The 27,035-nt window shown below is 40.1% G+C and overlaps 1 long non-coding RNA gene across 1 annotated transcript in view; it reads left to right on the top strand.

Moving 5' to 3' along the window:
• Positions 1–25,235, top strand: part of LOC138440287 (uncharacterized) — a 29,850-nt gene extending 4,615 nt beyond the window's left edge. Inside the window, exons 3-4 of the long non-coding RNA XR_011256982.1 lie at positions 7,713–7,940; positions 23,403–25,235. This is a non-coding gene — a long non-coding RNA (uncharacterized lncRNA). The remainder of the gene's footprint in view (positions 1–7,712; positions 7,941–23,402) is intronic.
• The last annotated feature ends 1,800 nt before the right edge of the window (positions 25,236–27,035 follow it).

Below are 27,035 nucleotides of genomic sequence, written 5' to 3'. Positions count from 1 at the left end.
CCTACAAACCCTGACTGCTGTCTGTCTTCCACTGGCAAAGCCTCTCTTTCTATTCGATGATTCCCCCAAACAGATAAAAATGTTAAAATATCCCACATCTTTTAAAACCAGTTAAAAACAACAGCAGCAAAAAGTAACATCATCACCCTATATTTCTCTCCAGTTAGTGCCTCAGTTTTCTCTACAATAAATTTGAAAATAATTTCAAATGAATTACGATACATTTGAAAGAATTCTCAAAGTCATGTTTTCAACTTTCTCTCCTGTAATTCTCTCTTGAACCCATTCTGCTCATACTTTTATTTCCATGAATCTACTAAAATTGTCTTGCCAAGACGTTGCCGAGCCCAAAGGTCAGTGGCAATTCTCAACTACTCAGTTTGTTGAGAGCATTTGCCTGGCGGATCCTCCTAAAAACATTTCCAAAATTCGGCCTCCAGTTTATTTACTCTCTCGTGATGCTTGAATGAGTCCTTTTTATTTACCTTTGCTGGATCGTCTTCAATTTCTCATCATCTACATGTAGAGAGAGCATCCCAGCCCTCTGTCCTCACATCTCATCGACCCTCATTTCAATGGTGACCTCACTCAACCCCATGATTTAGATCCCATCACCGGTAATTCCAGATACTCCATTGCCCAAGCTAGTCTCACAAGTCCAAATTTACGTATACAACTAACTACTCAGTCTCACTGGTCAAAGGTCTAATTGCCAATTCAGTTTTGCCATAAGCTCTTTTGGAGAATTACAGTAGCCTCTTAAATGGCACCCCACTCCAGTACTCTTGCCTGGAAAATCCCATGGACGGAGGAGCCTGGTAGCCTATAGTCCATGGGGTCACAAAGAGTCGGACACGACCGAGCGACTTCACTTCACTTCACAGTAACCTCTTAACTGCTCTCTCCGCATTCCTGCCTCACACAGTCTCATCTTAACATAGCAGCTAGTTTTGTTGTTGGTATTTAGTCACCAAGTCATGCCTCACTCTTTTTGCAACCCCATAGACTGTAGCTCCTCCATCCATGGGAGCCCCCAGGCAAGAATACTGGAGTGGGTTGCCTCTTCCTTCTCCAGGGGTCTTGCTGACCCAGAGATCAGACTTGTGTCTCCTGCATTGGCAGGCGGTTTTTTTTTGTTTGTTTGTTTTGTGTTTTAATTGAGCCACCAGAGAAACTCAGTGCAACAGAGAGGCCTTTGAAAAATATAATTTAATCATGTCACTCTTCTGATTAAAATCTTTCAATGTTTTTTGTTGTTGTAAACTGAAAGCCTGTGTCCCCTCAAAACCCATATGTTGAATCCTAACCCCCAAAGGAATGATATGAGGAGATGAGACCTCCAGAAGGGGATTAGGTTGTGAGGGTGGCGCCCTCATGAATGAGATCGTTGATCTTAAAAAGAGATCCCCAAAATCTCTCTTACACTCTGTGTCGTGTGAGGATAATGGCCTTCTGCCACCTTGCAGAGAGCTGTCAGCAGAACTCAACAATGCTGGCACCCTAATCTCAAAGCTGCAGCCTCCAGAACTCTAAACACTAAATCTTAGTTGTTTGTAAGCCTTCCAGTCTGTGATATTCTGTTATAGCAGCCTCAATTGCTTAAGCCACCTGTCTTATTCAGAATAAAAGCTAAAGTCCATGCTGTGACCTAAAAGTTTAACTGGTTTTGGCTCCCATGATCTCTCTGACCTCGTCTCCATTTTCCTCATTAGGCTCTGGTCACACTGTACTCTTAGGTACTCCTCAAAAACACTAACTGTTTTCCTCGTGCAAGGCTGTTGCATTTACTCCCTTTCACTGGAAGAGCTCTTGGATGACCTCATGGCTCGTCCACTCATTTGTTTCCATTCTCTGCTCCAGTTCCTTGCTTTTTCAGAGTCATCCTCTAACCATTCGCCTAAGATAATCTGCCTTTGCCCATCCTACTCCAGGTAGCCCTGTCCCTTTCCCAAATGAATTTTCTCCATAGAACTTATCACTCCTGAACATATTTTGTTTTTGTTTATTGACATTCTGCCTGTTTCTCCCTCACTCCTGCGTGCCACCACCACCACCAGAATGAATGAGCGACAGGAGCAAAGAATTTTATTCACTGCAGAAGCCCCAGTACTTAATTAACTGATTGAATAATTATGTAACATTGACACTAAAATAGAAGTCTCAAAAAGGTTGAAAACTGGTGGCCCTGTCTGTTTTGAATATTTTTAAAATGCACAGCTATAGTTAGAATTTTGATGAAGTTATCAGTTATGAACATTAGGATTTCCCATCAGTATGTGGTTTTAGAACTTCTATTGAAAAGTTAGAAATTGCCAATTTTAGTTGACACTTGGTACATTCTGGACTTCCCTGATAGCTCAGTTGGTAAAGAATCCACCTGCAATGCAGGAGACCCTGGTTCAATTCCTGGGTAGAGAAGATCCGCTGGAGAAGGGATAGGCTCCTGGTGGCTCAGATGGTAAAGCATCTGCCTGCAGTGCAGGAGACCCGGGTTTGATCCCTGGGTTGAGAAGATCTCCTGGAGAAGGAAATGGCAACCCACTCCAGTATTCTTGCCTGGAGAATCCCACGGACGGAGGAGCATGGTAGGCTACAGTCCATGGGGTCGCAAAGAGTCGGACACGACTGAGCGACTTCACCCACTCCAGTATTCATGGACTTCCCTTGTGGCTCAGCTGGTAAAGAATCTGCCTGCAATGTGGGAGACCTGGGTTTGATCCCTGGTTTGGAAAGATCCCCTGGAGAAGGGAAAGGCTACCCACAATCCATGGGGTCACAAAAAGTTGGACACAACTGGGAGACTTACACTGGTACATTCTAGGCAGTTACTGCATTACAGGTGGTCCAAAAAAAATGATGGCGCTTAATCATGAAACGTCTCAGTAATGAATCACTGTAGCCGAAACACAGAAAGGTAAGACCTTTTCTAGAGTCTTCTATCTTAATTATCTGGGAGGTGGAATGCAAAGCATTACAATTCAGATAAGTGCACCTTCACAGATCCTACCTTTACGCTCTCTGAAGGCAGCATTCCTAAAAGGCTACAAACATTTGGAGCTCAGTGCCAGCCTCCCTGTTTACCTAAAGCAAGCCTTTTATAACTTTGTCGCCTCTAGCCAGTTCTCTCCTTTACATCACCTGCTTATGCCCTGTATCCATTCACCAGAGTTTACAGTCCTTATCAGATTGAGATAGTCAGATTTGAATCAACAGTCATTTGAATGTCCTTTTATAGACAGTCACTTAAATCAGATTCTAAATGTGATAAATGGTAAGTAAAATACAATTCTTGTTTTTACAGGGCTTAAATTTGTTTTAGTGAGCACACATGCATGTCATGGAACTTATAAAGGTAAAAGGCACTCATGAAAGAGCAATACCAATGATAAACTGCAGTGAAGTTCAGAGTTCAATGCAATGAATATTTTATTAACCCCAGCCTTGCCATGGGGCAGGAATTTCACTTTTACTGATATATTCAAAGAATCTATAATACCTTGTACGTTATAAGCGCTCAATACACACTTCTGAAATATGTGACTCGTACAAGAAATCTTATCTTCTTCTTGATTTGGCTTAACTTCTGATTTCTTTTTCCCTTTTCATATGTTTAATGAGAAAGCACTTTTAAAAGAGAAACTAAGGAAATTTTTGAATTTAAGAGTACATTTGAGCAAAAATCTTTTCTTAATTTAGTTTTTGTAGTATAGTTGATTTACAATGTTGTGTTCATTTTTGCTATACTGCAAAGTGATCCAGTTATATGTATATATGTATTATTTTTCATTATAGGATACTATACAGTATAGTATACAGTATGGTATAGAGAACTTATTGTTTATCCATTGTATTTATAATACTATATGAGCAAAAGTGTATTTGAATCAGATAGCACCCAGCCAGAAATGATTAGCAGCTCTCTGCCATTGGGAGCCACAGGAAGGACTTTCAGAAAAAGTGCAGAAGCAAAGAAAGGAAATGATTACATTAATTGTAGTTTAAAGCCTAGCTGGCCATCTGTGATTGGTTGTCCTTAACACTTTGATTTCATAACCTTGAGGCATTTCCAGGCTGAGATTTTGGTTTAGTTTCACAGGCTGCCATGACGCAAAGATCCCCCCATCCAATGGCCTCCTTGTTTAATTAATTCAGCAGCTCCGAGAAAGTAAGTTTGAGAAATAATACATCCCAGGTGGCTCAAGCTAAAGAATCTGCCTGCCAAGCAGGAGACGTGAATTCCACCCCTGGGTCGGGAACATCCCCTGGAGAAGGAAATGGCAACCCGCTCCAGTGTTCTCTGGGAAATCCCACGGACAGAGGAACCTGGCGGGCTACAGTCCATGGAGTCACAGAGAAGTCAGACATGACATGACTTAGCGCTAAACAACAATAACATGAGCACAAGTACAGTACAGTGGCAGTTCAAAAGAAAAAGTTTCACATCTGTTTGCAGAAGATCTGAGGCTTCATGGAAGAAATGATCTCTGAAATAGGTCTGAAAGAACTGGTAAAATGTGAGTGAGCAGAGATAAATACAAGGATCTTCCAGACCCATAAAAGTGAGTCAGACCAAATTGTTTCTGTTATATGCCATGGAGTTTGGCAGCAGCTCAGGGAGTTGAGCAGGTGAATGTTGATTATCTTTTGACATTTACTTGGCTTAAGAAAACAACTGAAAATGGATCGATGCTATAAAAATTTAGTAACTAAAGCAAAAGTAAAATTCTGGCTTTGATTTATTTACAGGGTGATCTTTGGCAGTTTTCCAAGCTCTCAGTCTCATGTAAGCAGATAGTTCTGTCAGATTTGTCTTTTTCCACCCAAAATCAATCCACAAAGATACTAGTTAAGGAGCAAGAGCCTAGTATTTGGCCTCAGTTGCCACTGGTGTGACCCTGGGCAAGACACTCACTTAGCGTGACCTTCACCCGCTGAAAACTCAGTAGTCATTCCTTGCCTTCCTCACAACAGTGGAATGATCAAATGAGTGAACATACAACAAGAATTCCTTGTAATTGGTGAGGTGCTCTGCCAAAGAAAGACGGCCTTATTCCGTCATTCTCTGTTGTCCCCAGCAGCCTCAGCAGTATCATGGTGGCATATGTGAAAGCATATAAAGACCCCATGGTATAAAATGCATCTTCCTTTATTAACATAGTCGATGATCCCCCTCAGGGCATATGTTTCTGGTCTATCTGGAATCTAAGTGACATTATGTCTCTGTATTTCTTTGCTGTTATATGCAGGTATTATTTTCGATTTGCTGAGAAAGCCTTTAATTAGGGCAAAACCATTCAAAGTTAAATAGGATTTTGACATTGATGGAGTCACTCTGTGCCCAAGAGTAAATGTAGCTTAACAGTTATGACACAGAAACTGGAAAATTCTTAAAGAGATGGGACTAACAGACTACCTTACCTGCCTCTTGAGAAACCAGTATACTGGTCAAGAAGCAACAGTTGGAACCAGACATGGGACAATGGACTGGTTCCAAATTGGGAAAGGAGTACATCAAGGCTATATATTGTCATCCTATTTATTTAACTTATATGCAGAGTACATCATGCAAAATGCCAGGTTGGATGAAGCACAAGCTAGAATCAGAATTGCTGGGAGAAATATCTGTAACCTCATATATGCAGATGACATCACTCTTATGGCAGAAAGCGAAGAGGAACTAAAGAACCTCTTGATGAAAGTGAAAGAGGAGAGTGAAAAAGCTGTCTTAAAACTCAACATTTAAAATACTAAGATCATGGCATCCAGCCACTTCACTTCATGGCAAATAGATGGGGAAACAATGGAAACAGTGACAGACTTTATTTTCTTGGGCTCCAAAATCATTGCAGATGGTGACTGCAGCCATGAAATTAAAAGACTCTTGCTCCTGGAAGGAAAAGCTATGACCAACCAAGACAGCATATTAAAAAGCAGAGACATTACTTTGCTAACAAAAGTCCATCTAGTCAAAGCTATGGTTTTTCCAGTAGTCATGTAGGGTTGTGAGAGTTGGACCATGAAGAAAACTGTGTGCCAAAGAATTGATGCTTTTGTACTGTGGTGTTGGAGAAGACTCTTGAGAGTCTGTTGGACTGCAAGGAGATCAAACTAGTCCATCCTAAAGGAAATCAGTCCTGAATATTCATGGGAAGAATTGATGCTGAAGTTGAAGCTCCAATACTTTGGCCACCTGATGCAAAGAACTGACTCATTGGAAAAGACTCCAATGCTGGGAAAGATTGAGGGCAGGAGGAAAAGGGGATGACAGAGGATGAGATGGTTGGATGGTATCACCAACTCGATAGACATGAGTTTGAGCAAGCTCTGGGAGTTGGTGGTGGACAGAGAAGCCTGGCGTGCTGCAATCCATGGGGTCACAAAGAGTCAGGGATGACTGACTGACTGAACTGAACTGAACTGTTATGACATAAGCAAGGCTTTGATTAGTGAACTATGATGGAAAAAGACATTATGTGCCCCTGAGCAAAAGAGAATGATTATGAAAGGAATATGACAACAACAGCAAAAACAGAGCAGGTTCCATGCACAGAACTACAAATACAGCGTAACCCCATAGTGGGGCTATGCAGCGAGGTAACACTCTCGATAGTGAGAAATCTGCAGATGATCTGGAAATGTAACAGGTCGAAATTCCACGTTACAAAAGAACCGTCTGGGCACTGAGTTAACGCATGACCTCATCAACCTCTGTTCTCTTTCTGACAACCTCTGTGAGTTTCCGCACCCTAATTAGACCAGATGAAATGAGATTAAATGAGGGTACTGTCTAGTCCTGGCACTTAGAAAAACCCATAAAGTAAGATAAAGGGTTTTCTTTTTTGATAATTAGTTCTTTCACTCTAAACCTACCTTGAAGTCGGTTTTGCTTTCATTGCTCTTGCTGCTTTTTATACATTTACTTCTTTCTTGTTTCTTCTCCCTTCTCTCCACTTCTCTATCCATCTTGTATCATCTGTGGTCACTTTCACACAGGGTAACCCTTCTACCATATCACATATCCCACTGCTGTCTCAAATCCACTCTAGGTGTCAAAGTTTATCCACCATGGACTCTGATTTCTCTGGATTCTTCCTTCTACTCATGAGATAAGTGGTCATAAATTTATTGATGTGCCTTTCATCCCAGGAAATATATTTAAATTTTACTTGGGACTTCTGAAAACATAAATTTAATACAGTGGCACTCCATGTAGTGAGAATTTAATTATAGAAGGCAAACAAAAAGCAAATTTTTGTAATAAGTCTTACAAAAATATTCTTTATAGACACAGCTACATAAGACTAAACTGGGTATTTGATGAAACCCATTATAAGTATAGAGATATGGATAGGTTAAAAGTAAAAGAATGAAAAAAACTATATCATGCAAACACTTACCACAAAATAGCTGGAGTAGGCATATAATACCAAGCAAAATAGACTTCAGAAAAGGAATAGGGCTATAAAGAGGGACATTGTGTAATGATAATGGGGTCAATTAAAAAAATGATCTAAAATTGTATGCACATAATAACAAGTCTTCAATGTACGTGAACCAAAAATAATAAAAGTTAAAGGAGAAACCAACTTGTCCACTTTGTAGTGAGGATTTCCACACTCCTCTCTCATAAACGTGGTAGTGCTTGAAGTGTGTCAGTTCAGCTAGACTGAAATACATTTCCCGCAATTTACTTTTCTCTGTATTTTCTACAGGGTAACTCAAACCTTGTTGTGCAGAATTAGAAGGGCAGAAGTGAAAAACCATCCATTTTGCAACTCACACACGATGGCTTCTCTGCTGGCTCATCTTATCGGAAAAGACAGCAACCACCTTCTCCTGATCCGCCTTCGGGCTCTCCAGTTCCTGAGCCAGGTGCACGGCACGTTCCATGATGAAGGCAAATAGCAATAGCTTCTCTTGGAGACATCGATAGCATCAAGGTCAGAGATGGCAAGAACTGATATGTGTTCAGTTCATCCTCTTACGTCCCATTCTTGTCTGTGGCTCATAGCTTGTCTGTGCTTTTCCCTCCGTTGCATCCATCTTTCCTTCCTGGCTATCCGGCCTTCAGACTTCAGCTCCAGCGTCAGAGGCAAAGACTTACAGACACTAGTGAAAGTCACTCAGTTGTGTCTGATTTTTTGCGACGCCATGGACTATACAGTCCGTGGAATTCTCCAGGCCAGAATACTGGAGTGGGTAGCCTATCCCTTCTCCAGAAGAGCTCCCCAGCCCAGGAACTGAACTGGGGTCTCCTGCACTGCAGGTGGATTCTCTACGAGCTGAGCTACCAGGGAAACCCTGATACTAACAAACTCCCATACAGACACTAACAAACTCCCACAATTGTGTAAGGTCAAATCTTTGTGGAATATCCTTTAATCTGTCTATTGGCTGACTAGTATAGTTAGTACCAAGAATGGTTTCAGAGGAACAGAACCTTTCACATTAGCTTTCTAAAAGGATTTTGACTTTCCTGGACTGGATCCTCTGATCTGATTAGACTTTTGGCATTAATGACCTCCTTCTAGGGATAAAAAGGACACGTCATCCATGAAATGCAGTCATGCAAGTGCTGTTCAAATGATCACCTATAGATACCTGTAATCAAGTGCCTATAGAAGCCGAGTCTTCTCTTTGGGTGGCCTAGTAATTGCTTCCATAGAACATTTTAGTAAAAATAGAGTGTAATGGAGTTGCTTGGCTGTTGTGCTGCAGCAATGGGGGGAAGAAAATAGTGAGCTCAGGGCTTTAAATTCTAAGCTTAACGTCTTCATAAAGGAAATAAAAGCTTTAATAACAGTTCTGGAGGTAATTTTTATCTCTTATAGCCACAGGGAAGATATTTCTAAAAATCAAACCCAATTTCTGATCTGTGGGCAGTGGAATTACACATGCAAATTGAATTCCCAGTTGTATAGAATCTCTTGTTTTTTCGTTGTTGTTTTGTGTCTGCTGGGTCTTGTTGCTGGTTGCAGCCTTTCTCTAGCTGCAGTGAGCAGGGGCTGCTGTCTAGTACGGTGTGTGGGGTTCTCATCAAATCCATACCCCCCACATTGACAGGTGGGTTCTTAACCACTGAACCACCAGGGAAGTCCTAGAATCTCATTAGAGTTAGAGCACTGAAAAGAATAGAGCTAGAATAGAGCCTGAAAAGTTGGAAAAGGATCGTATGGGCAAAAGGAGAAGAGGATGGCAGAGGGTGAGATGGTTGGATGGCATCACCGACTCAATGGACATGACTCTGAGCAAACTCTGGGAGATAGTGAAGGATAGGGGAGCCTGGTCTTCTGCACTCTATGGGGTCACAAAGAGGTGGACACAACTTAGCAAGTGAACAACCACATAGGCAGATTCTAATCAAGCTCAAGACTTCCAATCACTACCACCACCCCATGCTGCCAAGCCCCCTTTGCTTGTAGAAGCAGCCTTTTAACCTCTGTCTAAGCAGGTGAGGCTTCCCTTGTCTGAAGAACCTGCATGGACTTCCCCCTGAGGTGGCTAGCTTGCAAGGTACTGCTAAAACTGCCCAGAGCGTGTGCCTGCCCACCACTGCTTTTTCTTCTAGACCTGTTATAAAATCATGATCCAGCAGAGCCCAGAGGATAATATATCAGCTGTGACCTGTGAGAACATCTGATAAACCCAAATATAATACTTTTTCAGAAAGCTGGGAAATGTGTACAGGAATAGATTTCATGGGTAGAGCATCAAAGTGGAAGCAATATAAATTGGATCAGGGTGATCTGTTGAAAAGGGTCACTAATCAGATTTTGTACCATCGAAACTGAAGGACTAAACTTGACTCTAACAGTTTTCTTGGTTAGTTGTCCAAAATGTGAACCCGCAATGGCCTACACTAAATTAAGGTAAAGTACCAGATTTTTGTTATACTATAGAATTAGTTGCTTGTTATATGCCAAGTTTTATTTATAGCTATTAGTTTGGTCTTATTAATTGTATCACTCAACTTTGATATTGGGGATAATGATTTGTTTCTTTCCCTTGTTTCAGAGAAGCATTTGCTAGAATTCTCTGACCACAAAGGTTAGTCTTTTTCCTAATACTGTCAGTTTGCTTTTTTATGAAAGTCATTCTCTAATGATAAAAAATTATACACTTACTTAAGTTTGTAACTCATCATTCTCCTTTAAGCTCTCCCCAAATAAAATTTGGGCTTCCCTCATAGCTCAGTCAGTAAAGAATCCACCTGCAGTGAAGGAGTCTGCCTGCAATGCAGGAGACCCAGGTTCAGTTCCTGGGTCCAGAAGATTTCCTGAAGAAGGAAATAACAACCCACTCCAGTATTCTTGCCTGGAAAATCCCATGAACAGAGGCCTGGTGGGCTATAGTCCACGGGGTCACAAGACTTGGACACGACTTAGCAACTAAACCACCAAATAAAATTCTCTTCACAAAGGAGCATTAATAAGTAATGGTGAGTTTATTAAAGTTAATAGAGATCACATGGAAAGGAATTCTATTTCACAGTGTACAGCATTCATTTAGAAAATTTCCATTATATCTGCACCATTCCAAGTTTCCCTTCTTGGCCTCCCATCTATCAGGTGTTTTCCTTCCCCTTTCCTCCCTCTGGCTCTATAATTCTTGTCTCAATCCTGTGTCACCCCAGCCAGCTCCACTCAGCACCACTAAAACCACCACCAGTCTCTCTCTTGGTTTACTATGAACACCAGTTTAACCTTATCCCATATTCCTGTGGCAGACCATATGATTTAACCCACTACTTCATTTAAATCCAGTATATCCAAGGCCATTTTGATGAAGAGAGACATGTTGATTATACTAAGAAAATGAAAGGTTTTCCAGCACCCATCTTCCTTACGAGGTTGAGCTTACACATTAAATGGTATAATATAGTTCAATTCAAAATAAGTAGAGAAAGAGGAAACAAACCAAACTGAATTTTTTTCTGGTTATCTAAAGAGTCATAAGTAACAGCCTGAATTAACAGACTTGACCAATGCTTTTATTCCAAGTTTTAAACAGTTTCAGTGATGTTTGAGCATCTCTTTTAGGTAGCCACTCTGAAAGCTACCAGACTGATCCATCATTTAGTCCAATTCTGTTCCAAAATCATGACAAGAGAAAAATGCCAAACTTTCTTCGAAAATCAGTGATTTTTAATGTTTCTTTTCTCACATTGAATGATTTGTATGTTGACAAGGCTTTGTGTTCACACATATCTACACAGGAAACTATCCCACTTTGAGGTAAATTACATAGTTTTTTAGATGATAAAATATTTGTCTGAGATCAGGATTAGTGGTTACAGCTTTTTAAGGCCATAAAGTAAAGTAATGCTCAAAACTCTCCAAGCAAGGCTTCAATAGTACATGAACTGAGAACTTCCAGTTGTTCAAGCTGGATTTAGAAAAGGCAGAGAAACCAGAGATCAAGTTGCCAGCATCTGTTGGATCATAGGAAAAGCAAGAGAATTCCAAAAACCATCTGCTTTATCGACTACACCAAAGCCTTTGACTGTGTGGATCACAACAAACTGTGAAAATTCTTAAAGAGATGGGAATGCCAGACCACCTTACCCACCTTCTGAGAAACCAGTATGCAGGTCAAGAAGCAACAGTTAGAACTGGACATGGAACAATGGACAGACTGGTTCCAAACTGGAAAAGGTGTACGTCAAGGCTGTATATTGTCACCCTGCTTGTTTAACTTATATGCAAAGTACATCCTGCAAAAAGCTGGGCTGGATGAAGCACATGCTGGCATCAAGATTGCCAGGAGAAATATCAATAACCTCAGATATGCAGATAACACTACTCTTATGGAAGAAAGTGAAGAGGAACTAAAGAGCCTCTTGATGAAGGTGAAAGAGGAGTGTGGGAAAGCTGGCTTAATACTCAACATTCGAAAAACTAAGATCATGGCATTCAGTCCCATCACTTCATGGCAAATAGATGGGGAAACAATGGAAACAGTGACAGACTTTATTTTCTTGGGCTCCAAAATCACTGCAGATGGTGACTGCAGCCATGAAATTAAAAGATTCTTGCTCCTGGAAGGAAAAACTATGACCAACCGAGACAGCCTATTAAAAAGCAGAGACATTACTTTGCCGACAAAGGTCCATCTAGTCAGTGCTATGGTTTTTCCAGTAGTCATGTATGGATGAGAGAGTTGGACCATAAAGAAAGCTGAGTGCCAAAGAATTGATGCTTTTGAACTGTGGTATTGGAGAAAACTCTCAGGAGTCCCGTGGACTGCAAGGAGATCAAACCAGTCCATACTAAAGGAAATCAGTCCTGAGAATTCATTGGAAGAACTGATGCTGAAACTGTAATACTTTGGCCACCTGATGCGAAGAACTGACTCTTCAGAAAAGACCCTGATGCCGGGAAAGATTGAAGGTAGGAGGAGAAGGGGACAACAGAGGATGAGATGGTTGGCTGACATCGCCAACTCGATGAGCATGAGTTTGAGCAAGCTCTGGGAGTTGGTGATGGACAAGGAAGCCTGGCGTGCTGCAGTCCATAGGGTTGCAAAGAGTCAGACATGACTGAACAACTAAACTGAATTGAACTAAAGGCCATCAAACTCATGAGGGCACAAATATGTAACTTTAATATATCATTCATCTTTACTTATATTCAAGTTTATATATCTCTTCTGATATCAGAAAGGATAAACTTAGTTGATCACAAGTCACTTTAGACATAAAGTCAGTTCTGGAATTTCTCCTGATCATTTTTCTCCCTCTGGCAATCACCTAATTTCTAAAGAGCTCACAGGGGTTGAATTACCTGGTCTGTGATCAGTGCCTCTGTTCACTGTGCTATCTGTTGAGATAGCCTCACCAAGGCTTGTCTTCACGTCTGGTATTTTCTTTCTGTTGATTTCCTTATATAAGACGTCAGTCCAGTCACTGGCACTTTTACCTCCATCCTCCACATACAGCTGAGTGATGTATTCAGGTCTACCATCTCTCTCTTGCATAATCCTGTACCTTATTATGACAAAACAAAGTCTGAATTATTCCAAGCCATTCTAGATCTTGAAAAGCTTCTGTGTGGCCATCTGAGGCCTATTCTGACTCTAAAAATCCACGCAGCCAATTCCATTCTAATTCCTCCTGTATCTGGGAGGTAAGGGAGCTGCCCCATGGATGTCATTGTTTTTCAAGTATGAAGCAGACCACTGTGCCCACTACACTTGAATCTGTAAACTTAGCTGTTTACAGAAGCACACACAGCCCTACCCCTTAAAGAATTAGTCCTGAGCAAGTCAGGTGCAAGCCCATGGCAGCATCAAAATCTCTAGAAAGCCCTTTCTCTTATCATTTGTTAGAGTACTTTAAAAGCCTAGTATGTAGTCATTATTTATCATAGTCTCTTGTTCTGTTGTGCTTCTCACCACAACACCCCACACAGCTTAGCTCCTATCTAAAATTAAAGGACAGGGACCAAAAATGTAAGTTCAAAACAACAACAACAAAAAAAACAACAACAAAAAGAAAACCCACACATAAATTTATATCATTGCAAACAAAAACTGGGTTTGTAATCATAGCTGTTCTACTAAGCCATCATATTGCACTGTGTGAATAATTTAACCTGAGTGTTAGTTTCCTCCTTTGTAGATTAAAAAAATTTTTTAATTTCTTTATGGCTGCCCTGGGTCTTCATTGCTTCATGTGGGTCTCCTCTGGTTGCAGTGAGTGGAGGCGACTCCCTGGGTGCAGGCTTCTCATTGTGGAGGTCTCTCTTGTTGTGGAGCATAAGCTCTAGGACACCCGGGCTTCAGTAGATGTGGCACTTGAGCCTGGTTGTCCCACGGCATATGGGATCTTCCTGGACCGGGGACTGAACACACATCCCCTGCATCGGCAGGCAGATTCTTAACCACTGGATCGCCAGGGAATCTTCCTCCTTCATAGATTAAATGTGTTGAACTGGGTGAGTTTTTAGAGACCTTGCCAGCACTAACATTGAATAAGCACATGTTTGCAGACTACGAACACATTCAAAGTCCAGAGTTGACCAATTGCATCTGCAGTCAGTCCCCTACAACTTGAAAAGGATGACATGATATAATTCATATAAAAGTGCTTTGAAAAGTTAAATGTACCATATAAGTAGACCTTGGTGTATAACAGTTTAATGTCCACCAATTTTCTTAGTTAAATCTTTGTAATCAATTTACTAGATTCATTGCCAGCAGAGAGCACAAAGTAAATATTAATCTTCCATTCTCCTTCTTAATGAACTCCAGAGACTAGACCCAGCACCATCCAACCTCTCACTGCCTCCACCATGCCTTGATACTTTAGGTAATAGCATCAGTGCCTCCCAAACATCTGCTTTGAAGGCTTCATGACTTACTAAGAGAGAGCTTGGGTTTTGGAGCTGAACACACGAGAATTAAATCCATGCTTGACTCATTGCTTTTGTAGCCTTGGACATATTGCTTAGTGTCTTTGAGCTGAAATTGTTTCTTCTTTTAAAATGTTAATAATTTCTCAAAATTACCCAATAGAGAGGTTGTGAAGATTAGTGTTAACAAATGTACCAAATATAGTGAGCTTGGCACATTTCTATCCTTGGTGCTTGGTCAGCAAAACCTTGTTGCTGGGGCTTCCACTGACTATATAAACAATTTGATTTAAACAGTTATTACATAATTTATTGACATTGATAGACATCTATGTATATATGTCTATTGTCCAATCAGTGTACATGAAGATTCTTCATGGTGCCCAAAGACCAGATCTTCCTGTTCGGGACTAAGCACCACTTCTTGTCATCTTTATAGGTACATGAAGCATCCTGTCTGATTTCATTCTTTCGCTGAGAGAAGAGGTAGCAACATTGATAAGAAACTAGGAATCTGAAAAGTTCTAGCTTTCACATTAGCTCTCTGAAATCATCTTTTCATCAATTGTTACTGAGTGCTTTTATTTTTTTTTAATTTTTTATTTTTTTTTATTTTTTTTTATTTATTTTTTTTAATGTGAAGGGTAAACTTTATTTTTTTTTATCTCATTTTAACATTTATTTTTTTTTTAATTTTTAGTTTTTTATTTTTTAAATTTTAAAATCTTTAATTCTTACATGCATTCCCAAACATGAACCCCCCTCCCACCTCCCTCCCCATAACATCTTTCTGGGTCATCCCCATGCACCAGCCCCAAGCATGCTGCATCCTGCGTCAGACATAGACTGGCGATTCAATTCACATGATAGTATACATGTTAGAATGTCATTCTCCCAAATCATCCCACCCTCTCCCTCTCCCTCTGAGTCCAAAAGTCCGTTATACACATCTGTGTCTCTTTCCCTGTCTTGCATACAGGGTCGTCATTGCCATCTTCCTAAATTCCATATATATGTGTTAGTATACTGTATTGGTGTTTTTCTTTCTGGCTTACTTCACTCTGTATAATCGGCTCCAGATTCATCCATCTCATCAGAACTGGGATCTAATTAAAATTAAAAGCTTCTGCACAACAAAGGAAAATATAAGCAAGGTGAAAAGACAGCCTTCTGAATGGGAGAAAATAATAGCAAATGAAGCAACTGACAAACAACTAATCTCAAAAATATACAAGCAACTTCTGCAGCTCAACTCCAGAAAAATAAACGACCCTATCAAAAAATGGGCCAAAGAACTAAATAGACATTTCTCCAAAGAAGACATACAGATGGCTAACAAACACATGAAAAGATGCTCAACATCACTCATTATTAGAGAAATGCAAATCAAAACCACAATGAGGTACTGAGTGCTTTTAAATAATCTTAATATACTATTTCTTCTCTCCCTCTTTTTTGCTTATTATGTATTGGCAGACCTTGTTGGTTTTTCAAAACAATTGTCTAAGCATTTCCAAAATATGTAGTGTCTAAAAGGGTGTTTTTTTAAAAAACACAGTGTTCCCTGATGAAAATGTTTGAAATAATTTAACATTGAGCTCTGTGATCCTTCAGTGTGGCCAGAAATATCTTAAGAGGTCAGTCTCCTGAAATGGAAAATTAACACTGTTGATTATAAACCATTGACCATTTTTATTCCCAGCCTCCAGAGTCAGTCATCTACTAGGATAAAGATAAGAATATGAGGAAAATCTTCTAGGAAGAGAAAAAAGAAACTTCTTTATAAGATTAAATTGACTAAATTAAAATATAGAATGTATTTTGGAATGCTGTATATTCTTCATACACACTCAGGTGTTTGAAACAGAATTAATATATCAGCTTACCTGGTTGAAATTTCTATCATCAATACCCTGTTAACAGTAAGAAAGCCCATGTTAAGGAAAAAAAGAAACATATTAAGCATTTTATCTTCAGTCTTTGGCATGGACTTACTGCCTGGCTGACACCATCTCTGCTTTTGGCAGAATAGGAAATTACCTTCCAGTAACTGCCTGTCCTCATGTTACCATTGAAAAGCCATGCACAGTGGCAAGTCTCTCACTGCTTGCAACTTTAGCACTGAATATAATTGGCCCAGAATTTACCTTATATGGAATTTGATAGAGGGTTTTACTTTCTTAATTAAAGAATACAGGATGATCATGACAGGGTGGATAACTAAAAGATTTTTTTTTTTAAGTGGATAATTTTTTTTTTCATTAGGCTCAAGTCTGCCTGGAACTTTTCTTGGTGCTCAGGTGAGCCCAGAATAGAATACTAACCTCTGTTCTTTTAGAATTTATAGCTTACAGTAAAAAATGTGAGTAAAACACACACACACACACACACAATAACAATTCATGACTCCTGCAGTGTGCTAAGTTATGATGGGAGTTCAGAGAGATGATGGGAAGACGGAACTAGCTCACTTTATATTCAGAAAAAGACAACAGCAAAAGAAGGCTAATGAGTTTTCTTTTTCATTTTTTAGAGTATTAGCTCAAGAGCAAACATGCTGCTTTTTCCGTCACTTCAGTAAATTTCATGCAGTTTCCCACTCTTTTCTGAAAAATGAGGATTCACAGAATATCCAGAAATCTGCACTTTCAGTAAGTTTATTAAATTAAATATTCTGATGAGGATAGAATATAAAACAGTGAAATATATGTTCCATTAATCTTCTTTTGTCATTGATAAGTAAAACTTGAATTATTGAGATAAATACTCCTTTTAGGCAGAAACGCATTCATTTCTAATGTGTTCCTTTTTATTAGTTAATATAATGTCCAGCTACTTTGTAATATAAATATTTGATGAACCAAATAAAGCTTTATTAGCACAATACACAAGACTGTAATAAAGAAAACATTTTGCTCTAATTGTCTTTATCAACTCTGCCAGGAGGACAATATTTTTGAGCTCTTCATATTGCTAAATTTTCTTTTTATTGTGATATTATTGGTACTTAGGAAAAGATAGAACTTGAAGAGAAACAAATCCCACATAGGCGACAGAAATTAATGAGTTAGAGAATAGAAATGTCAGAATGCCTAATTAATAAATCAAAAGATTTTGTTTATGAAAATATTAACAAAATAGACAATCAAAATAACAAACAAACTATATCATTTGATCAAGGAGAAGCATACATACACAAAAGAAAAAGTGACAGAGGAAATAACCTTTGAAATAGTATTTTTTTAAAGTCTTAAGATGCTGTTTTGCACATTTAGGCAAATATATATGAAAATTTAGACCAAATGGATAATTTCCCAAAGACATACAGATTGTAAAAGTTAATCTTATTAGAGTTAGAAAAGCTTATTTAGACCATTTTCCATAGCAGAATTAGAGAAAGTTATTAAGAAACTACCCATATAAAGCCCTAGGCCCAGATGGTTTCACAGGTGAATTCTGCCAAATCTTCACCATTGCATACAGGAAGGCTCAGGTCCCTTCTGTGCGGGTCCCTTCTGTCCTTTATTAATGCTATTTATGTAAATTGGCATGTGTTTGGGACATGTATGTCTTAGAGGAACTCAGGAAATATCACACATTCCATTTGTTACAACATGGGAAAAGAATTTTTCTGAAATGCTACATTTTACTTTTTAAAAATTACTACTTGCTAATGTTCTTCTTTCTTTTTCCTAAGAGAAAGACATAAAAATGATCAGTTTTATAAGTGTGAAGTGATTTGGGGTCTATATAGGAGAATTTCACCCTCAGAAATAACACCAAAATATTCAGGGCATGATGTTATCAATGTGTAAGCTTCACACTGTGAAGGACTGTGATATACTGTCCTGATGAGTTTCGGTCCAAACTAGATTGCAGTATCTGTCAGAAGAGGAAATGAATCAGTGTCTAGATGGTGAGGGTATACTGCAATACTGTCGGTTAAAGCAAAATACTTGTGCTATTCATAAGTATTAAATAAATATTCATTTGGCATTCAGTTCAGTCGCTCAGTTGTGTCCAACTCTTTGCAACCCCATGAACTGCAGCACGCCAGGCCTCCCTGTCCATTACCAACTCCCAGAGTTTACCCAAACCCATGTCCATTGAGTTGGTGATGCTATCCAACCATCTCATCCTCTGTCGTCACCTTCTCCTCCTGCCCTCAATCTTTCCCAGCATCAGGGTCTTTTCCAGTGAGTCAGCTCTTCACATCAAGTGGCCAAAGTATTAGAGTTTCAGCTTCAACATCAGTCCTTCCAATAAACACGCAGGACCGATCTCCTTTAGGATGGACTGGTTGGATCTCCTTGCAGTCCAAGGGACTCCCAAGAGTCTTCTCCAACACCACAGTTCAAAAGCTTCAATTCTTCGGCACTCAGCTTCCCTTATAGTTCAACTCTCATAGCCATACATGACCATACTGGAAAGACCATAGCCTTGACTAGACAAACCTTTGTTGGCAAAGTAATGTCTCTGCTTTTTAATGTGCTCTCTAGGTTGGTCATAACTTTCCTTCCAAGGAGTAAGCATCTTTTAATTTCATGGCTACAATCACTATCTGCAGTGATTTGGGAGCCCAAAAAATAAAGTCAGCGCCACTGTTTCCCCATCTTTTTGCCATGAAGTGATGGGACCAGATGCCATGATCTTAGTTTTCTGAATGTTGCACTTTAAGCCAACTTTTTCACTCTCCTCTTTCACTTTTATCAAGAGGCTCTTTAGTTCTTTTTCACCTTCTGCCATAAGGGTGGTGTCATCTGCATATCTGAGGTTATTGATATTTTTCCCTTCCTTACCATTTAGTTGGAGTTGCATTAATCTGCCTCAGAAGAAAACCATATCTGGAACATAAACATCAAGTCATCACCTGATTTGGTTTAGAACTGTGGTGTTGGAGAAGACTCTTGAGAGTCCCTTGGACTGCAAGGGGATCCAACCAGTCCATTCTAAAGGAGCTCAGTCCTGGGATTTCTTTGGAGGGAATGATGCTGAAGCTAAAACTCCAGTACTTTGGCCACCTCATGCAAAGAGTTGACTCATTGGAAAAGACTCTGATGCTGGGAGGGATGGGGGGCAGGAGGAGAAGGGGACAACAGACGATGAGATGGCTGGATGGCATCACTGACTCGAAGGATGTGAGTCTGAGTGAACTCCGGGAGTTGGTGATGGACAGGGAGGCCTGGCATGCTGCGATTCATGGGGTCGCAAAGAGTCAGACACGACTGAGCGAATGAACTGAACCCTTTGTCATTTTCCAAGATTTTTCAGTGCTTTTCACTCCCCAAATGTGGAATTTAATGAGACTGTGATCTCATTAAGACTCATTAAGACTCATTAAGATATGAGTCTTGCAGTTCCTACAGTGAAATGATTTTACTTTGAATTGGCTAGTTTGGAAGGAAAGAAGAGACTGCAGGACTTATTTCCTGGGTAAGGGATCCTTTGAAGATCACTTTGAGTCACCAGGAAGCAAACCCAGCACTGACGTACTTTTACACCAGTTGGTGCCCACTATGGGCTTCCCTTGTGGCTCAGCTGGTAGAGAATCTGCCTGCAATGTGGGAGACTTAGGTTCGATCCCTGGGTTGGAAAGATACCCTGGAGAAGGGAAAAGCTACCTCTCCAGTATTTTGGCCCAGAGAATTCCATGGACTGTATAGTCCATGGGGTCACACAGAGTCGGACATGACTGAGTGACTTTGACTTTCACTTTCAGTGCCCATTATAATTATTGGGCTGAACTAGAATCCTGGACCTCCAGAAATTAATGTCAGTTCTCAGCCAATATCTTATAGCCCTTCCTTACTCAAGGGTTCCTTTAGGAAAAAGTTAAATGAAGGTAGACATATGTGTATCGTCACAATGACTCTCTGTCAAGAGTTCAGCTGACACTCCATGGTATTGCTGTCTCAGGGTCCATTTTGCTTAGCCAAGTGGCCTGCAGTGACCTTACGCTTGTACTAGTTCCTTCAAGCCAGCACAAGCCCTAGATAGCAGCCCACAGAGTCATAAACCAGTGTAAGTTCTTGGTATGATTTATTCAACAGCCCTCCTGATCAATAGTCTCCCTTGCTTCCCAGTGCCTTCCTCTTGAGTGCCCCTTAGATAAGACCCCACAGTGGAGCTTACCAAAAGCCTCCTCTCACAGGTTAAGTTGACTGAACCAGAGAAACCAGAGCCAAACCACTTCACACAGAGACCCTAGTAAACCGTGTGTCCCAGGTCCCACCCCCCTCTCTCTCTCTCTGTACTCTGCCTTGACCTCCACATTTGGCCCCTCTGGTCCTTCAAGACCTGGATTATAAACTTCTCTACTTCAGTGTCTCCTGTGGTCCATTGTTGAAGAGCAGCAGGTCACCATTTGTCACTCTGTGCTCCATTTAAGAAGTATAAATCCAACAAATTCATTACACTCTCCCTAATGGCACCTGACCTCTTCTTTATCCAAAGTGCTCTGAGTCTTGATAGGACTCAGGCATGAGTTGGGACTTTCTACTGTTGTGTCAGTCCTCTGTTGATCAGATTTGAAATTTAAAGTTTTTACAATTTCAGTAAGACCTAGTTGACTTTCTAATTATTTGATTTTGGTAGACCTCTGTAATTAACCATCCTAGAGAATTCTGAGTGAACAGTCACTCCCTGAGATGTTAACTCGTCTACATTTCTGTTCCTCTTGCCACTATGTAGGCTGTGCCCATGGGGGTCCTCCCATTTTTACTAAAGTTGTAAAATCCAGTTTTATCCCATTCAATTGCCATTTCAACTAGAATTCCTCGCCTAGAATGAACAGCCAATAAAGTTATTTTTTAAAGATTCTAACGCTCTCCCTTCAATCTATTCTTTATCACAAGTATGAAGGAAAAGTTTGGGAACCCTAGAAGGAGGCAGGGGTTTTTGAAAGCATAGGATATATAATCTAGCATTTTTGTGTCCCAAACTCTTTCAAGTCTATCTTCAAATTATGCCAGGATTTTTCTGGTCTTTTTATGCCATTCAAGCTCTCTGTGCAGTCTAAGTTGTACTAAAGAACATAGAAAATTTTTAGATCTAAGTATTTCAATCGCTAAGTCGTGTCTGACTTTGTGACCCCATGGACTGCAGCACACTAGGCTCCCCTGGCCACCAGTGTCTCCTAGAGTTTGCTCAAATTCATGTGCATTGTGTCAGTGATGCTATCTAACCTTCTCATCCGCTTTAGATCCTCCTACATCTAAATAGCTACCATATTAAGTACAGAAACTCTCGTAAGTTCATCCATGAAAAAATTTAGTCCAATCTAAAGTTGTGTCTAACCATGCATGGATAAACACTCAAAATATCCATTTCCCTAGACACTTTAAATTCATTAATTCCTGCAATCATTTTTGCTCTGATTTTTTTCATTGCATCACCTAACCAATGTTGATATTTTTAAACTCCTACTTACTTAGAGGCAGTAAGGCACTAGTGGATGTTTCAACTTTCTTTTACAAAAGAGGCCTATACTCAGCCAAGAAAGGAACAGTGAAAATTACTTCAGATGGATTCATTAGTTCAGAGTTCTCAAACCTTTCAAAATCCTCTCGGATTTTATTGTTTCAGTTATAAAAATCTCACTCTTAATTGATCAACGCTCTAACTTTCACTTAAAAGACTTGGCAAGGTTATTAATCCAAAGGCTGCTATAACTCAGCAACTCAAAAAAAAAAAAAAAAATCAATCTCCCAGTTTGATTTTCAGTGATCTCCAGGCAACTGCTACAATCAATAAGGTATTTTTTTTTAGCACTATCACAGGAAGGCTAATAGTTTCATTTTATATCTTGAGAGAGCATTTCACAACATGAGCTTGTTTTTCTAGCTTTAACTTAGCCAATACCGTCAGGATCAAATATTCCACCCCACTGTCTGGCATCCCTTATCTCCTTTAAATTAGCCTTTTGGACTCACTTCCAGTGCCAGAGAGTTTCATCCTCAGTGGATGTATGACTCCTGGTGAGTAGACTTGATTAGTACTCTTGCTGTGATAGAACATGAGCAGTTATATTCTTATGCAGGAATCTTACTATATTACTCCATCTCAAAAAATCAAATCAAGGTAAGTCACATTTCCTTGAGGTCTATTGCCTAGAATCCAAGTTTTGTATCTAATTTTGTCATATTTCTTTGGTTGCAATCAACAGAAACCAATTATGCATAAGGAGGGGGAGAATAAATGTTTTAAAAGTATGTAGTTCACAAAATCAAAAACTAAAAACTAAATCTTAGACCAGATCAAAATCAGAATAGTTTCAAATATTTTAATGGCACTATTTTCAAATTTATTATAGAGCATTATAATCAGAAAACCCTCTTCCAATTTCCTTCCACATCTGAGTGTTTCTATGTAGTAAGTGATTTCCAAGAGTCTGGTAGCTAGCATGGAATGGACCTACCTCTTTGTTGGTGGGGAATGGAGTGGGTCCCATAATTTCTTCAAAATTAAACAGATGAGGAAAAGAATGATCTCCAGTCCACTTTCCAAAAAAGGGTTGGACTATAAACAAATACATATATAAAGACATAAAAGACTGTACTACACATGAAAAAGATCAAGAATTCTTACTGATTTCCATGAGAATCCTGGGAAAGAAATTAGAATACTCAAATGATAGTAAACAGTCCTTGTTCAACATCTTACCTTAGCTGCTACAGCCACAGCTTTGTTTAAATGCGTACATGGTACACACACTCTTCTTTCTGAAACTGGGCCTCATTTGTCCTAACTGAGCTCAGGGGATTTGCAAATAGAGACATTAGGCACATGGTGGAGGAGAGTGGTCATCAAGATTTCCTAAACGTCATACCACTTAACACATCACTTTAGAATCCACCCAAGTTTCCAGTCCGGCTGAATCTCTAATTAGATGATCTCTTAAATTTGTGTATCAGATGTAAATGACAGATTATGAGACAACAGTTATAGATTCTGGCTAATGCTTTGTTTCTACCACTAACTCCTCATGCTTGTTTTTTAACACAAGAATTATATTTTTCTGCCATGGTAACTTTGGGGGCTTTTTTCCTGCAGGCAAAAATGCAGATGGCATTGGCTACTGGAACTCCATTGTGGTGCTCCATTTTACAAACATTACTCTTCTGCAGGAACACATAGCTGTCCATGTGATGGATTGTTGCAAATTAGACAAACGCCCCCCTTTGGGGATGGAATTGGAAAAGCCACTCTCTGAGCAAAAGCAAGCAGTCAGGAATACAAGTTGGCAAGCAAAGCAAGAGCAGACCTTTAGTTGCTCCTCCCTCATGGCCTGGATCTTTGTACAGTGCATAATTCGACTTGCCATTTGTGATGGCTCTGCTCTCAAGGTAATTTAGACAAACTGGAACAAATGGAAACCTTTCTGTTGGAGTCATCTGTTTGAAAGCTTTGGGAAAAATGACTACAGAAAATCCTGAATTGGAGTTATTGAGTATTTCCACATTCATGAGATGACTGAAGAAAACTGTACCATCTTACTGGTTGAAAGATTTTGCCATTGTGTACCCAACTTTGAAGATGCTTCTCTTTCCTTAGTATTTAATGTGATACATCATATTTAAGATGCTGAGTCCTTGTTGAATGCAGTCAAAATTGAGTATTGGAATGCTTATCCCTTTTTCAGAAAGGCGGCTTCCTGGACTGTCTCCACCTTCCTGCACTTTCCCTTATTCCTTGCTCTTGACTCCTTCCTACTGTCCACAGTGTGTTTTGACCTCTTACCTCAAATTAGTGCAGGCTCTTATGTCTTGATAGCTATCCTGGCTGTGGCATTGGTCCTCTGTCTCAGCAATGCCTTCGCGGACATTGTAGTGATCCTTCTATCTCAGCTTGGTCATCAAGGCCCCCTCATATGAACACATTACCCCCAGTCTGACTTGGCCAAACTGACAGTTTTCCCTTCTTACCCAATTTGGGTCCATGCTCACTCATTTCAACCACACTTTTATCAGTGATGGGTATTCATTTTGACCCTCTGTCACCGCTACCTAACTGAAATCCTTAACATGGGTCAACCCAGCCATTTAGATCTTTTTACCAGTGGTTCTGAAATGTGATCTGAAGAACATTGGAGGTCTCCCTGAAACCATTTCAGCAGTTCAACAGGGTAAAAGGCAAATTTATAGTAACATTATAGTTTATTTGCCTTTTTAATTCTCATTTATTCTTAGTAGTACAAAGCAGTTTCCAGGTCAAATACAGAAGCAGATGTGAAAATCCATATGTTTATGGATTGGTCGTACATTAAAGAGAGTTGCGAAAACTCTGAAACAATTCTACTCTTCTAAGTGTTTTTCTTTCCAGATATGGCTATTTTTCATAAAAATCTTATATAGATTAATGGTTAATGAGTTTATTAAGTGTTGATAAGTGAATAATTTTTAAAGTTCTCAAAGGCTGTGTGACAAAAATTTATAGCGATAAGGCACAATAATAAAATCTCTTTGGGGGCTTAATAGTTGTTAATGTTGAGACCAAAAAAGTTTGGAAATCACTGTTCTAAAACATGCGATCACTTATAAATGATGCAGGAAGTTGATGTGGCAGGGTGTTTATAAGTCCAAGTATCATGCTTCACAGAAGGTGGATACTGAGTATGGTGCCCAGGACATGGGTATGAAGTTATATTGGAACTTTGAGGAAAAAACGGCATTCCAACTCAGCTATTTAAAATACTAAAACATGATGCTGTTAAAATGCTGCACTCAATATGCCAGCAAATTTAGAAAACTCAGCAGTAGTCACAGGACTGGAAAAGGTCAGTTTTCATTCCAATCTCAAAGAAGGGAACTGCCAAGGAATGTTCAAACTACTGTACAATCGTGTTCATTTCACATGTTAGTAAAGTTCATGTTAAAAAAAAAAAAATCTCTGGTGTATAAGTGATCATTTAATCAGTAGGTTTGGTTGAAATGTCCCAGGGAATATACAGAGTGAGAGGAGAATGAGGATAAGCTCCCTAGAAATGGCCACCTGGAAAGACAGACATAATGAGTTTCAAGGAGGATGAAATGAAATGTCTAAAGACAGAGAAAGGAAGTGAGGAGAGTGAAGTGTCACAGAACTCAAGCAGTCAGCCTTTCAGTAAGAACAAGGTGGTCAGTGGTGTTAAATTCTGCTCAGGGATCGAGTAAGAGAGGGCTCTGGTGACCCTGCTGAGAGATGGTTCAGTGACCTTGAGGGTAAGAGGTGGACAGAATTCACATGTAAACAGTTTTGGATAAAGTAGAAGGTGAAAAATTAGAGACAGCAGATCTCAGAGAATTCCATTAAAAGGGAAAAAGGTGATGTAACTGGAGTTGGGCAGGGAGGGACAAAGGATTGTTGAGGATTTTGTAACAGGGAATATTAATAACTAGCTCACAAAGTGACTTTGTAACCAGGGCGGGGCAGGTACACTGTTAACACAAGATCCTTAACACAGTGGTTGGAGGTACCACTTTGCCAACAGTCAGCAAGGCATAGTCCTTGGGGTGGAGAGTGTAGTGAGAGGCAGATAGAGCCTTCTCCCAGGGACTCTCCTATCTCGGCCGGTGGGTGAACTAGGGGGCCGAGGGCAAACTGATGGCTATGTCCTGCAGGGCTCCAAAACCCTCACCACAACGGCCCATTGGCCAGGCTTAGGTCTTGTAGGGTCAACAAACATCTCCGCCATCCCCCCCTCCACCATCTAATGGTGCAGTCTCCATGGGTTGCAGCCCTTGGGACCCAACAACGGTCTCCATGAGGAGCCTGAGGGCCAGCTGGGTCCTGGTCACCTGGCTGGCTCAGTGATGTGGGCTGGGCAGATCTCTGGGAACTTGGCCCCAAGAGTGCCCCAGGCCCGGGCACTGGCAGGAGGAACCAGGCTGGAACTGGACGAAAGCTCCCAGGCAGGGCAAGTGGATGCACAGGGACCCACTTCTCCTAGCCAGGGCCTGACCTCTGAGGGGGAAAGTTGAGCCTTGGAATCTCACCCTTTCTTGTCAGAACAGGAAATAACATTTGTTCAGTGGAGGTTTACAGGAAGATCATTACCTGTAGACCCCAAGAACAAACAATGTGACACCAAGAAGTTTGCAACAACTAACCACACCCTGCCTCACCTTTCCTAGGAAAGGGCTTCTCTGAAAGCTTTGGGGGATCTCAGGTTTTTAAGGCAAGAGCCACCTTACATGGTCCCTGTAATATACCTTTGTCAACACGGCCTTGTCAGAAACCTTTCTCTACTCCAGACTCTGCAATTTTGGTATTGTTTGGCCTCGCTGCCTCAGGCACACAGAGTTACTGTAGGTAGCAGCTTCATAGTCTATTCGCTAATTATCTTCATGTGTATGTCTTTGTCTAATTAAAAGTATCTCCAGTTAACACCCCTCTCTGTATGCTCAGCATCCACTAATTACCTGACAAAGATCTTCACAGGAAGATCTGTATGTATTTGTTTAAACTACCTATTATTCTTTCTTAACATAAAGCAGGCTTTCCTAATAAACAATAGAAATAAAGGACTAATGGTCATCCCATTTGAAGGAAGTCTTAAAATGCTTACCGTGCAGCTAATTGATATCATCTAGGCAAGAGAATAACATAAGAAAATTCTAAAAAGGACAAATCATTTTAAACCTCATTCCTTGTTCCTCAGTGAAGAGAGGATGTGTATTAACAGTATCTATTTCAAGGCAGTGGCAT

This window comes from Ovis canadensis, chromosome 5 (assembly GCF_042477335.2).
Source record: "Ovis canadensis isolate MfBH-ARS-UI-01 breed Bighorn chromosome 5, ARS-UI_OviCan_v2, whole genome shotgun sequence".
Taxonomy (NCBI): Eukaryota; Metazoa; Chordata; class Mammalia; order Artiodactyla; family Bovidae; genus Ovis; species Ovis canadensis.
Note: the sequence above shows the minus strand (reverse complement) of the source record. Positions and strands in the feature narration are given on the sequence as shown.